This window comes from Pseudonaja textilis, chromosome 2 (genome assembly GCF_049901715.1).
Source record: "Pseudonaja textilis isolate UNSWEBS1 chromosome 2, rPseTex1.2, whole genome shotgun sequence".
NCBI classification, from domain to species: domain Eukaryota; kingdom Metazoa; phylum Chordata; class Lepidosauria; order Squamata; family Elapidae; genus Pseudonaja; species Pseudonaja textilis.
In genome coordinates this window covers 160,016,729-160,028,821 of record NC_141991.1, presented here as the reverse complement: position 1 = coordinate 160,028,821, position 12,093 = coordinate 160,016,729, and the positions used below count along the sequence as shown (strand labels likewise).

At 43.3% G+C, this 12,093-nt stretch overlaps 1 protein-coding gene across 1 annotated transcript in view; it reads right to left on the bottom strand.

Annotated features, from left to right (window-relative positions):
* The window catches only part of HAO2 (hydroxyacid oxidase 2), a 41,517-nt gene extending 35,874 nt beyond the window's left edge, over nucleotides 1–5,643 (bottom strand). Inside the window, exon 1 of the mRNA XM_026713351.2 lies at nucleotides 5,402–5,643. The gene's annotated coding sequence lies outside the window, so the exon portion shown is untranslated. The remainder of the gene's footprint in view (nucleotides 1–5,401) is intronic.
* Between the last annotated feature and the right edge of the window lie 6,450 nt (nucleotides 5,644–12,093).

The following is a 12,093-nucleotide window of genomic DNA, read 5'->3' as shown; positions in this document are numbered from 1 at the left end:
AGTCCAACAACCTCAAAGATGCCACACCCAGCAAGAAACGAGCCGTTTTTCTAACCCATTGTGGACCAGCCGTTTTTAAGATGGCTAAAGCCTTAGCCAAGCCAGCTGAAGTTAAAACCATGGATTGGGACACCCTTGCTCCCATCCTGCGCAACCATTACGCCCCAGCCGTGCCAACTCTCATTCGCAGGCATGAGTTCTACCAGAGGGACCAATGTGAGGGTGAGAGCTTTGGGGATTTTGTGGCAGACCTGAGGAACCTGGGTGGTTTGTGTGGCTTCACCAACCTCGAAGAAGCCATGAGAGATCGCATCGTCCTTGGCCTCAGAGACCCAACTGTCCAGAGCAAGATCATGGCCAAGGGAGACATCTCGCTTGCAGATGCCATAGCAGACGCCACAGCAGCCGAAGCCACTCCTAAATCGGCAGCACGAATGCGTCGAACCAGCGGGACCAACCGCCAACCCACCAACGATGCTGGGAAACTTTCAGACAAGTACACATCAACCACCCATCACGAAGACGTCGAGTCATTCTCAGACAGCGAGGAAGAAGAAGTCCACAGGCTCCGGTCAGAACGTGAGCAACGGGACCAGCGGGGTCGCAAAGCCAACTACCAATGCGCTGGATGCGGGGGAAACCATCCCCGATCCGAATGCAGATTCTTAGATGCCATATGCCGTTTTTGCGAGAAACGGGGACACATCGTGAAGGTATGCAGAAACAAGAGAAATTCTAGCCCCAGACGGAGAGGGAGCAGCCCAAAGAGAAACGATGACAACGCCACCACGCAGAGGGACCACCCTAGCAACCAGTGGAACCGGTACAGCAGATCCCGAAGGTTTAACGACGCCCCCAGATGAGAGGAGGCTCATCAAACCATCATCATCGGCCACGCTTCATCACTTGACGCTAAAAAGATCCAAGTAGAGGTCACGATTGAAAACAAACCGTGCAACATGGAAGTTGACTCTGGGTCATCACTATCCATGGTACCCTGGAGAACACTCAAGCAGCTAGTCCCCAACATCTGACGCCAAGACCTCAGCAGTCAGAGACTCATACTAAAAGACTATCAAGGCAACCGGATTCCAGTCGCAGGTACCCGCCATGTGCAGGTCTCGTTCAAGGGACATAAGGCAATTCTACCACTCACCGTCATAGACCGAGACCGGCCAAGTCTATTGGGTCTTCAGTGGTTCGCGCCACTAGGAATCGGAGTGGCTGGCATCCATCATACTGAAGACAATGACTGGGAGGCGGCTCTCATCCACGATTTCCAAGAAGTGTTCAACGAAAGCCTAGGCAAGTACAAGGGGTCCCCCATTTCATTTAATCTTCGCCCCGACATAGCACCCATTCGTCTAAAGCCACACCGAGTTCCCTTTGCTCTTAAATCCAAAATTGACGAGCAACTGGACAAATTAATTGCGCAAGGTGTGTTAGAACCTATTGACCACGCCCGATGGGAGACACCAATCGTCACCCCCATAAAACCTGACGGGTCCATAAGAATCTGTGGTGACTACAAGGCCACCCTCAATCACGCGCTACAGCAGAGCGCCTACCCAGTGCCAGTTGTTCAACATCTCCTGCATTCACTTGGGGGTGGCAAAATATTCACAAATTTAGATCTGGCCCAAGCGTATCAACAGCTACCAGTTGATCCCGAGACTGCAGAAGCCCAAACTATAGTCACACATCCTGGTGCATTCAAATGCAACAGGCTCCAGTTTGGTGTAAGCGTAGCCCCAGGCATCTTTCAAAGCCTGATGGAGAGACTATTACAAGGGATAAAAGGGGTCGTGCCCTATTTTGGTGACGTATTAATAGCAGCACCCACAAAAAACCAATTAGAAAAATGTCTCAGAACAGTCCTACAGAGGTTCAAAAACGCTGGCCTCAAGGTTAAGAAGGAAAAGTGCCATCTTTGCACAGAAAGGGTGGAGTTTCTTGGCTACCCCTTGACAAGCAGAGAATCCACCCCACAGAAAAAAAATTGGCAGCTATCAAAAACGCCCCAAGACCTAAAAACAAAACCGACATCCAAGCCTTCCTGGGACTTATTAACTTTTATAACATCTTCCTACCCCAGAAGGTGACTGTTGCTGAGCCCCTTCATAGACTACTTGATAAAAGGGCATCCTGGAATTGGGGACGTCGGGAGGAACACGCCTTCCAGCAAGTAAAAGATCTCCTTACCTCAAAGGCAGTACTAATTCAGTATAACGAGACACTACCTTTGACTGTCACGTGTGACGCCTCACCATTTGGGGTAGGGGCCATCCTGAGCCACGTCCTACAAAACGGCTCAGAAGCACCAATTGCATTTTTTTCACGAACTCCATCAAAAACAGAAAGAAACTATAGCCAATTAGATAAGGAAGCCCTTGCTATTGTCTCTGCAATAAAACGATTTCATGAATATGTTTATGGGAGACCGTTTTCTATTATAACGGATCATAAGCCACTACTTGGGATCCTGGCAGGCGACAAACCTACTCCACACATTCTCTCCCCCAGAATGACGCGATGGTCGGAATTTCTCGCTGCCTATGACTATCAATTAAAGTACCGCCTGGGGAAATCTATTCCCTATGCAGATGCCTTGAGCCGCTCACCGCTACCTGAGCCACAGGAAAACCCAGCTCCCACACTCCCCGTACTGCAAATAGAGACAATGCCATCACCTCCACTAACGGCTCAAGACATCGCTTTTGAAACCAAAAGAGACTCTTGTTTGGCACGAGTTCTTGGCTGGGTGGAGAGGGGATGGCCAGATTACGACACTAAGGAAATGTTTAAGCTGTTTAAAAACAGACAAATGGAACTTTTTTCACAAAAAGGGTGCGTTTTGTGGGGAGACCGAGTTGTCGTACCAACTAAGTTACAAAAAAGGGTCTTGCAAATGCTACACGATGGACACCCGGGCATCGTACGTATGAAAGCGCTGGCAAGAAGTTACGCCTGGTGGCCAGGTATAGATAAACAAATCGAAACCTGGGTCGCCTCTTGTAACAAATGCCAGGAAAACCATCAGCTCCACCCAAAGCCCCACCAACAGAATGGGAAACACCCAGGGGTCCTTGGTCTCGCATTCATATTGACTTTGCGGGACCTACGAGAGGCCACACCTTCTTAATAACTTGATGCCTACTCAAACTGGCTTGAGGGCAATAAAATGAAAGCAACCACTACTGAGGCGGTCATTAAAAAACTGAACAGACTCTTCGCCACACACGGGTTACCAGATGTCCTGGTCTCTGACAATGGGCCCCAATTTACTGCCTTAGCCTTTGAACAGTATTTAGCGGAACGGGGCATCCGACACGCACTCACATCGCCGGCTCATCCTGTGGCGAATGGCTGGGCTGAACGAATGGTTCAGTTTACGAAAAAAACCCTACAGAAAATGGATCAAGGCAACATCCACGACAAAGTCACTAGAATGCTGCTCCTACAACACATCACACCAAACAGCACGACCAACAAGTGCCCAGCTGAACTCCTGATGGCCAGGAAACTCAGATCGCCTCTAGATCGTTTGCACCCTGCCTACACCCCAGAAAAGCCCCTGGGTTCCAGCAGCAAGCACCGTGTTTTCAAGGTAGGAGACCTTGTTTTCGCAAAAAAAATTTCTGGGGATCCCCTTTGGATTCCTGCCCAGGTAACTCAAGTTACGGGCCCCCGCTCCTACCGTCTACTCACCACTGATGGCAGACCATGGAAATGCCATATTGACCAATTGCGCTCCAGACTAACCACATCTTCCAACCCTGACCCTAACTTTGACACTAGGGGGGGAGGGGAAGCAGTGAACTCAGAATTAGAACCAACACCTGCCTATTCCGAGCTACCACCGAGATCACCGCACCATGGTTGGCAACACTCACCAGCTGCAACTGAGACTGGACAGTCGAACGCTTCGCCAGAAAGCAGCAACCAGGCAGGTTCAGCGAGCCCTGGGAGCCAGAACAGTAACAGCGAGGCTGAGGACTTCATCACCCCGGAGGCACCAGAGGAGAGCCCTGACCATGACACCGGTTCACCGTTCCTGTTTGATCCAGCAAGCAGTCCATCTGAACCTGGGTTTGAACAGGGTCAAGCGGAACTGCATAAGTCAGGCAGACAGGTGCGAAGACCTGCTTACCTGCGAGACTATATTACTCCACCCCTTAAACAGAACCGAGAGGGGAGGGGTGTTCCGGACTAGCAGGCTCGTAGCCTGCAAATCTGATTGGCCCGCTGAAAGCCGATTGTGATTGGTCGCCATAGACTGATGCGATTGGCCAGTAAACGGGCTGCCGCGATTGGCCCTGCCAAGAGCGGCAAACTCAAATCGCCTTCATTGGCTGCCTAGCCTCAGCCAGCCCTATATAAGGGGCTGCTGCGGCTGGGGTTAGTTGCTCAGATCTGAAGTCACTAATAAAGAGCTGTTGTTGCTATCTGAGTCTTGCCTCCGCTCTTGAACCGTCCTCCCAGATATAACAGTTTTTACTACTGGATACCTTTTTGGATTTTCTGCTGACAGCAGGGCTAAAAAAAATGGGGGGGGGGGTTGTTTATAGATAAGAGATGGGATAAAGAGATAAATGTAACTTTAGCTAGAATTAATAGTTATTATTTTGTATATTTATTGTGTTAAAGGTTGGATATTTATTTCTTTTCTCTTTATTATATTCTTACACTTTTTAGCAATAACAATAGTACTTAGAGACTTATATACCATTTCATATGCTTTGCAGCACTCTCTAAGCCATTTACAGAGTCAGCATATTGCCCCCAACCAGAGGTGGTATTCAGCAGGTTCTAACCAGTTCTGGAGAACCGGTAGCAGAAATTTTGAAAAGTTCGGAGAACCGGTGGTAAGCTTCTCCCAGGAGTAGGGAGGGAATGGAGATTTTGCAGTATCCTTCCCCTGCCATGCCCACCAAGCCATACCCACTAAGCCATGCCCACAGAACTGGTAGTAAAAACTTTTGAATCCCACCACTGCTCCCAACAATCAATTTTACCGACCTTGGAAGGAAAGAATGCTGAATCAATCTGGAGCCGGTGAGAATCGAACCCCTAGCAGTGAGCAGAGCAGAGCAGAGCAGTGAGCAGACTTAACCTGCAACACTGCATTCTAACAACTGTGCCACCATAACTCTTATTCCTATATTTTCTTTTCTTTCATTCAGTTTAGTATATTTTACTATAATAATAAATTATAGTATGGACATATGCATATTAAAATGTTCAAAGTTAAATATTTAAAGTGATCCTTTTCATTTATTTCAATCAGACAAATAGAAGACTTCTAAACGCCATTATACAAGCCAAATTACAAATTGTTCAACTTCATCCCTTGCCTCCATCATCCATTTTCCTCCCATTTTCCTCCCTTTCAAAAGCTTACCTTTAACACCAGGATAACCGCAGGTAAAAGACTTTGCTCCAGCAGGGATTTTAAGAGAATCTGGAAAGTATAGAAGCACTTTGTAAGAACAGGAGTTCCTTAGTTTATGGAAGATAAATGCCAGAAATTTAATAAACTACTACAAGAGATTAAAGCTTAACTTTTCCAACAAACTTTGTACTGTTTGCCCTGTTCTGAAAATGCTCTGATCATGCAATGTTCGTTGTGTATCCAGTTTTACAGAAGCAAGGATAATGAAATCATTACGCAAGTGTGGAAAAAATGTGGGCAGTGCTCTTGTATGTTACAACAGGGAAGGCCTGCATGTTTTCAGAGCATATATGATTGGCAGATTTCTTCAGAATCTATTACTCAATCCCAGACATTTAGCATGAATTAGTTAGCATACATATTGATACCAATTAAATGGTTCCTCATGTCATACCTTCCCCCTCGCCCAGAAGCTTGCTTGTTAAGACAAGGGGCTTTTTTACAAGCAAAACTGCTCGTGGAAAAATATCATTATAGACACAAGAAATCATGTACCTTTCCAAGCAAGAGCAGGCAAGGAAGCAAATGATGCAGTTCCTAAATTGCATGTTAACAACTCTTGTTAGATTATTCATCTGCTATTACAAGCAGAGAAAATGGCACCAATTTCACCCCTTAGATTCTGCCTACATTCCCTGGAAACTGGGCATTCCCCCATCTCCACCCCCATTCTGACCTTGTCTCAGAGCCATTATTTACATTTTTTTATTTATTTGTTTGCAAGAACTCTTTCCCAGAAAGGCTGTCAATGTTCCACTGCAGGGGCATTGTTTCATCTCTTAACAATAATAAGCCAGCTGTTAAACTCTGTACACTTTCTTGTCTAAAGCCCAGTTCTAGTATGCAAATGAACAAATCCACCTTTAGAAGATGGATGAGTTTTAGATGCGGAGTGTGATTTTAAGAACTTTTTATACAATGGAGTAAACATGGGAAGGACACGTGGGAAGGAGACAATACCAGTGGTGGCTAACCTTTTTGGGCTCTTGTGCCAAAAACTGCATGCGTGTCAGCATGCGCGTACTCGCATGCCAGCACCCAGAATGCAATGCATACCCCACTATGCCAACTGCACATGCGTGTGCAATCCCCTCGTCACCCCATTGAGGCCTTTTTTGGCCTCCCAGAGGCTTGGAAAAAGCCTCTGCAAGGCTTTTCAAGCCGAATAATAGGCCCATTTCATCACTTGCAGTATTACAGGAAGTGACAAAATGGGCCTATTCATCCTGATAAGCCTTGAAGAGGCTTTTTCCAAGCATCTGGGAGGCCGAAAAAGGCCTCAAACCAACCAAAAAATCAGCTGTGAGGCGCGCACATGCGCAGTGAGGTAAGTTTACCTGCAGCTTGCGTGCTGACACAAATGGCTCTGCGTGCCACTTGTGGCACGTGTGCCATAGGTTCGCCATCAACGGCTCTATACTCTTCCTTTTTTTTTTGTTAAACCTATACATTAATATATATATTGAGGGAACCTGGACTGGAAGAAGATGAATGTGACTTTACAATCAGAGGAAGAAAGATCAACAAGATGGACTATATTGATGACATGACTTTGACAGCTGAAAACAGAAAAAATGCATGTGTACATGTGCCTGCACCCATAATGCAATACACGCTGGACCCCCCTGTGCTCCTCTTGCCCCCTGCGCCTGTGTGTGGGACCCCCCCTGTGCTCCTCCCTGCGATACGCACATGTCTCCCACATGCGCCCCGCCCCCCATGCATGCACGACAAATACCTGAAAATCAGCTGGCTGGCGGGAGTCGTGCATGCATGTGCGGTGGAACTGAGCTGGGGCAACGGCTCGCGTGCCCAGAGAGATGGCTCTGCATGCCACTTCCAGCACGTAGGCCATAGGTTCATCATCATGGTTCTAGAGTTAAGGAACCAGCAGTCAGGAAAAATGCCACACCAATTAATATTTGATAAAAGGCCTTGGAAAATTATTCAGATGCTGGGATGTGCCTATATCTAGAAAGATCAGAATTGTGCAGGCAATGGTCTTCCTTGTGATACTCTATCGAAACAAAAGTTGTATTTTGAAGAAACAGGTTAGTAAGATTACTGACACTTTGGTGAAGACTTCTGAGAATACTTTGGATGGCCAAGAAAATAACAAGTGGACAATTGAATAAATCCATAATTCTTATGCAAGGCATTAATGGCATATTATGTGAAGGCCTGCATCCTTTTGTGTGGGATGTTTACTGTTGTTTGTGCTTAACGCCTCCCCTTTGAAGAAAAGGGCTTGTTGTAAGTGACTTGATTGTGGACTTTAGAGTCCACAGATTGAGCTATGGGGTGAGGCAGCCATGTAGCGGGGCTGGGCTACAACAGTGCTTGGTGCCTGAACCGAATGAGCTTTAAGTATGTTTCACTTCCAGCTCCTGGCATTCTGATAACAGAAAAAACGCTGTACAGTACAGAATTGGTCTAAATAGCTTCAGGCTTATCCCATTGTATTTTATTGCTAGCAGGTCCAGCAGAGAAGAGACAGGCTTTGCAATGCTTTCTTGAAATTTTGCTGGCAAAGAGACCCAGGAGATTTGCAACACATTTCAGTTTCCAGAGAAAAAGATAACCAAGAATTGCAAATGCCCAATAGAAAAGTGCTTGTATTTTGCCCTTAGGAGAAACATTACTTTTGCCTGGAAGAATTTTTTTTTACAAGAACTCAAAGAGTAGGGGAGAGTGAGGGCTGACTGACATGTTTTGGAGTTAAACAGATTCTTTCAACAATATAAATTTAGGGAACTTTGTGAATCTCTGATAAAGAATAGGGTGATATGTTAAATACAAAAGAGAGGCTGTTGAAATAGTATCAGTTGACCCTGGATTAAATAGTATAGATGCAAGCAGATCGGTGTTGCAGTGTTTTGTTGTTTCAAAAGCAAATTTAGGCTGCTTCTCAGAGTGAGAGGTTAGCTTCAACACTCTATGGGAAGTTGCCACGACTGCAAAAATCTATGGATATTCTAAGTTAGTAAGGTTCCAGGAGGAGTGATAGGGTTTGCTAGCCTGTTCTTTTCTTATATGTGAGACTATCGCTGAGATACAGCCATAGAAGGAAAACAGTTTATTTTTCCAGTCAATGAAGTTATCTTTCAGCCCCATAACCAGTACATCTTAACTGCAGTCTTGTGGGACCCCTGCTAGCTTTTCTTAGCCTACTCTTTAAGGAGGGAAACAAATCTTAATACTTGAGCCAATTAAGGGCATATAATTTGCCACTCAAGGGCAGAGGTTGGAGATCTGAGAAAGAGTAGAATAGAGCTGGAAGGGACCTTAGAGGTCTTCTAGTCCAGCCCTTTGCTCTGGCAAGAGACCATATTCTTAAATATGCTCTTCTTCAAAACCTCCAGTGATGAAGCGCCCACGATTTCTGAAGGCAAGCTATTCCACTGGTTAATTGTCCTCACTGTTAGGAAGTTTATCCTTAATTCCAGGTTGCATCTCTCTTTGATTATCTAGAAGTCTCCAATTTTGTTCTGCACAAGCACAGAATATCCCCTGTTGGTTTGAGCTCCGAGCTTGGCAATTTGATTGCAAAAGTTTCATCACCATTTGGGGAAACATCATCAGGTGACAAAACGTTTGAAACCAAATTGCCAAGCTTGGAGCTCAAACCAAGCCTAACTAAAACCCGAGCTACTAATTATTCAAACACATTTCAACAGAATTTCTCCTCATCACTCAGAGAACTATACGTTTGTCCTGTTTTGTATTGCTGTTTATTCTTGCCCTGGTTTAGACACACAGAAACATTTGAGAGTGTTCAATTTTCCATATTGTTGAAGATATTTCAGGAATAAATGAACCACCAGGTGTCACCATAACTCCACAGGATCTGTTTTGGTAGCCCACTCTTCTGTTGATTGTTGGGACATAGAATTACCACAGGATTGTGTAAGTAAATCCCATAAACAGGGATTTACTTAGCTTTCCTCATTCCATTGTTGCATTTGATTATATGTCCTTTTCCCCATCTTCTAAGAATGTTTGTTTTAAATCACATCTCATCTCAGTGTTCTTCTGCAAGTCATATTTCTCTGATTTCCTTTCCCATGGAAGCATACAATTATGCTGGTAATATTTCTGTTTTAGGGTCTCTCTTGAACATTCTTTCCTTCAGAATGTTTGGCAAATTCCCCATAAGCACAAAGATAAATTTCATGAGATTACAAATGTTAAATGACAAAAAAAGGAGTGGTAAACAAAATGACAAGCCCAATATATGGTTATGTAAAATATAAATGAAAATAAAAACTTCAAAAAATATACCATTGTGGGGCAAAATGTTTGGTAGAATTAGATTGTTTGAAAGTCTGTATCTTATTGTCAAATATCTACTTAGAGTCCGTATTGTTTCCTGCAAATCTGAATTTGTTATTCAATGCAGTTCAACAGTCCCCTTATTTGCATTTCATATTTGAATTAAAAACTTCCTTGTATGTGCAATGAATACAAAATTAACATTTATTTTGTATTAATCTCATTTTAAATCTAAATGAACTTAATTTTACTATTAGACTAATATTAGAATAAAAGGTTTTCAGCATATTCATTTCCATGGATATTAGTTATTTCTTTTCATTGGATCTATTTTTTCAGCAAGTCATACTATTCATTTCCACATGCCATTTATGAATTGTATTCCTGAATAGGTAACATAGAGAGATATACAATCTTTCCTGCATTAAGATTTCAAGTACCTATTGTGCATAATATACAGACATTGGAATTGTGAATAATGCCACATCTCTATACTATGTACACTCTGTCCCAACATGCAATTCCCAGCAGCACAATAATGTCCTGGAATGCCAATCTTTCTTCTTCTTTTTTTCCCTCCAAGTTTTATTTGTTTTATTAATATAGTATATAACAATTCCATTTCAATCAGTGTGTTGTCTGGGTACATTTTCTTTTTAGGTGATCATAATCAAAGTGTTTACAATATCATTCATCTCAATAAGATTAATACTGTAGCAACAATAATATTTTGTTTGTCCATTTTAACAAATTCCCATTTTAACATTTATCCTTTTTGTGTCCCTTTCTTTCTAACTTCTGTTTTTATTGTCTAGCCATCAATAAAACAAGTCCCATGTCAAAAAATATTTAGTTTCTTCTTTGTCCTAAATAGTAAGCATTAGTCTCTCCATTTCTGTACATTCTAATATTTTCTTAATTACATTCTCATCTGTCGGAATCTCATCGCACTTCATTATTGAGAATGTACAATTCTAGCTGCAGTTAATACATGTAAAATCAAGTATATAGTCTCTTCATCATATTTTCTGGTAGAATGCCCAAGAAGAATATTTCTGGTTTCATGTCTATATGCTGTTTCATCATTTTTTTCCAACCAGGTATGTATTTTCATCCAATGTTTTTTAGCTTGTGGACATGTCCACAACATATGATCCAATCTTTCCTCTTGATCACGCAAGTTTTCCTCATCTGGTCCCCAGCCCATAGTTTAAGTCATTTACGGTAGAAGAATAAGAGTATCCTCCTTCGCCTCCTCCCCTACTCTCCTTTAATTGGTTGTTATCCAACCATAATATAAAGTGGTGTTTCTCAAACATAGTAACTTTAAGATGTATAGACTTCAGCTCTCAGAATTCTGGGAATTGAAGTCCACACATCTTAAAGTTGCCATGTTCAAGAAACATTGACATAAAGCAGGGGTGTCAAACTCACATTGTGTCGTCATCACATGGCATATCGGGACTTCCTCCCCTTTGCTAAACCGGGGGGTGGGCATGGTCAGAATGTGACACATCTGGCCCATGGGCCAAAAGGACATCCCTGACCTAAAGTATATAATGCATTGGTATGCCTCATCTTGGAGGCGAAGTTAAGTTACCTGTTGTGTATATTACCAGAGATGTATTCTGAGTTTGTTGAGAGAAATGGAAATGCCCCTGTCCTGTCATCACTACCTAATTTTGCCACAGACTTTTTTCTCACTGTCTTTGCCATTCCAGTTATTTCCTTTCTCCATATTTTTCCCCTTTCATCCTGATGGTGGATAATCCTTTTAAATCACTAATTGACCTTAGTTGCAAATTACTGACCTTCATATCATGTGTTCTATCTGTCCTCCATGTTTCTGGTTGTAATATTTGGCTCAATAAAGTATCATTTTTCTCCAGCTTGGTAGAATTTCTGCCCAGCACATTTTTCTCAATCTCTATTAAGTCTTGCACATTTGTACTTTCACATTTGCCATTGGCTGCTGCAATTAGGCGGCTTTAACACAGGTGTGGTTGCCATAACCAAATTATGCAACTGCATGCTTTCTTAAAGATGAGCTTGTCAAGAACAGAGACAACAGTCAAATTCATATATTGTCAGGCTACAGAACTTTTTCCCATTCAATTAACAAGAATGAACTTCTGAAAACCAAACGTATCAAAAGGAATCCTTTATTGAGATGAGACAATTCATGTTGGAGTTCAAAGCAGCATCTGAGGTCCCTCAGGCATACAGGGATACATAAGGGAGTTTAGAACCCCTCCCCTTATCTTGATGTGTATTTAGAGAAACAAAAGCCAGTATGTTAATTCCCCTCCCACCCCTTCTGTAGGAACAATCTTTCTCACAGTTTCCCAGGACACATCTCACTGTGGAAT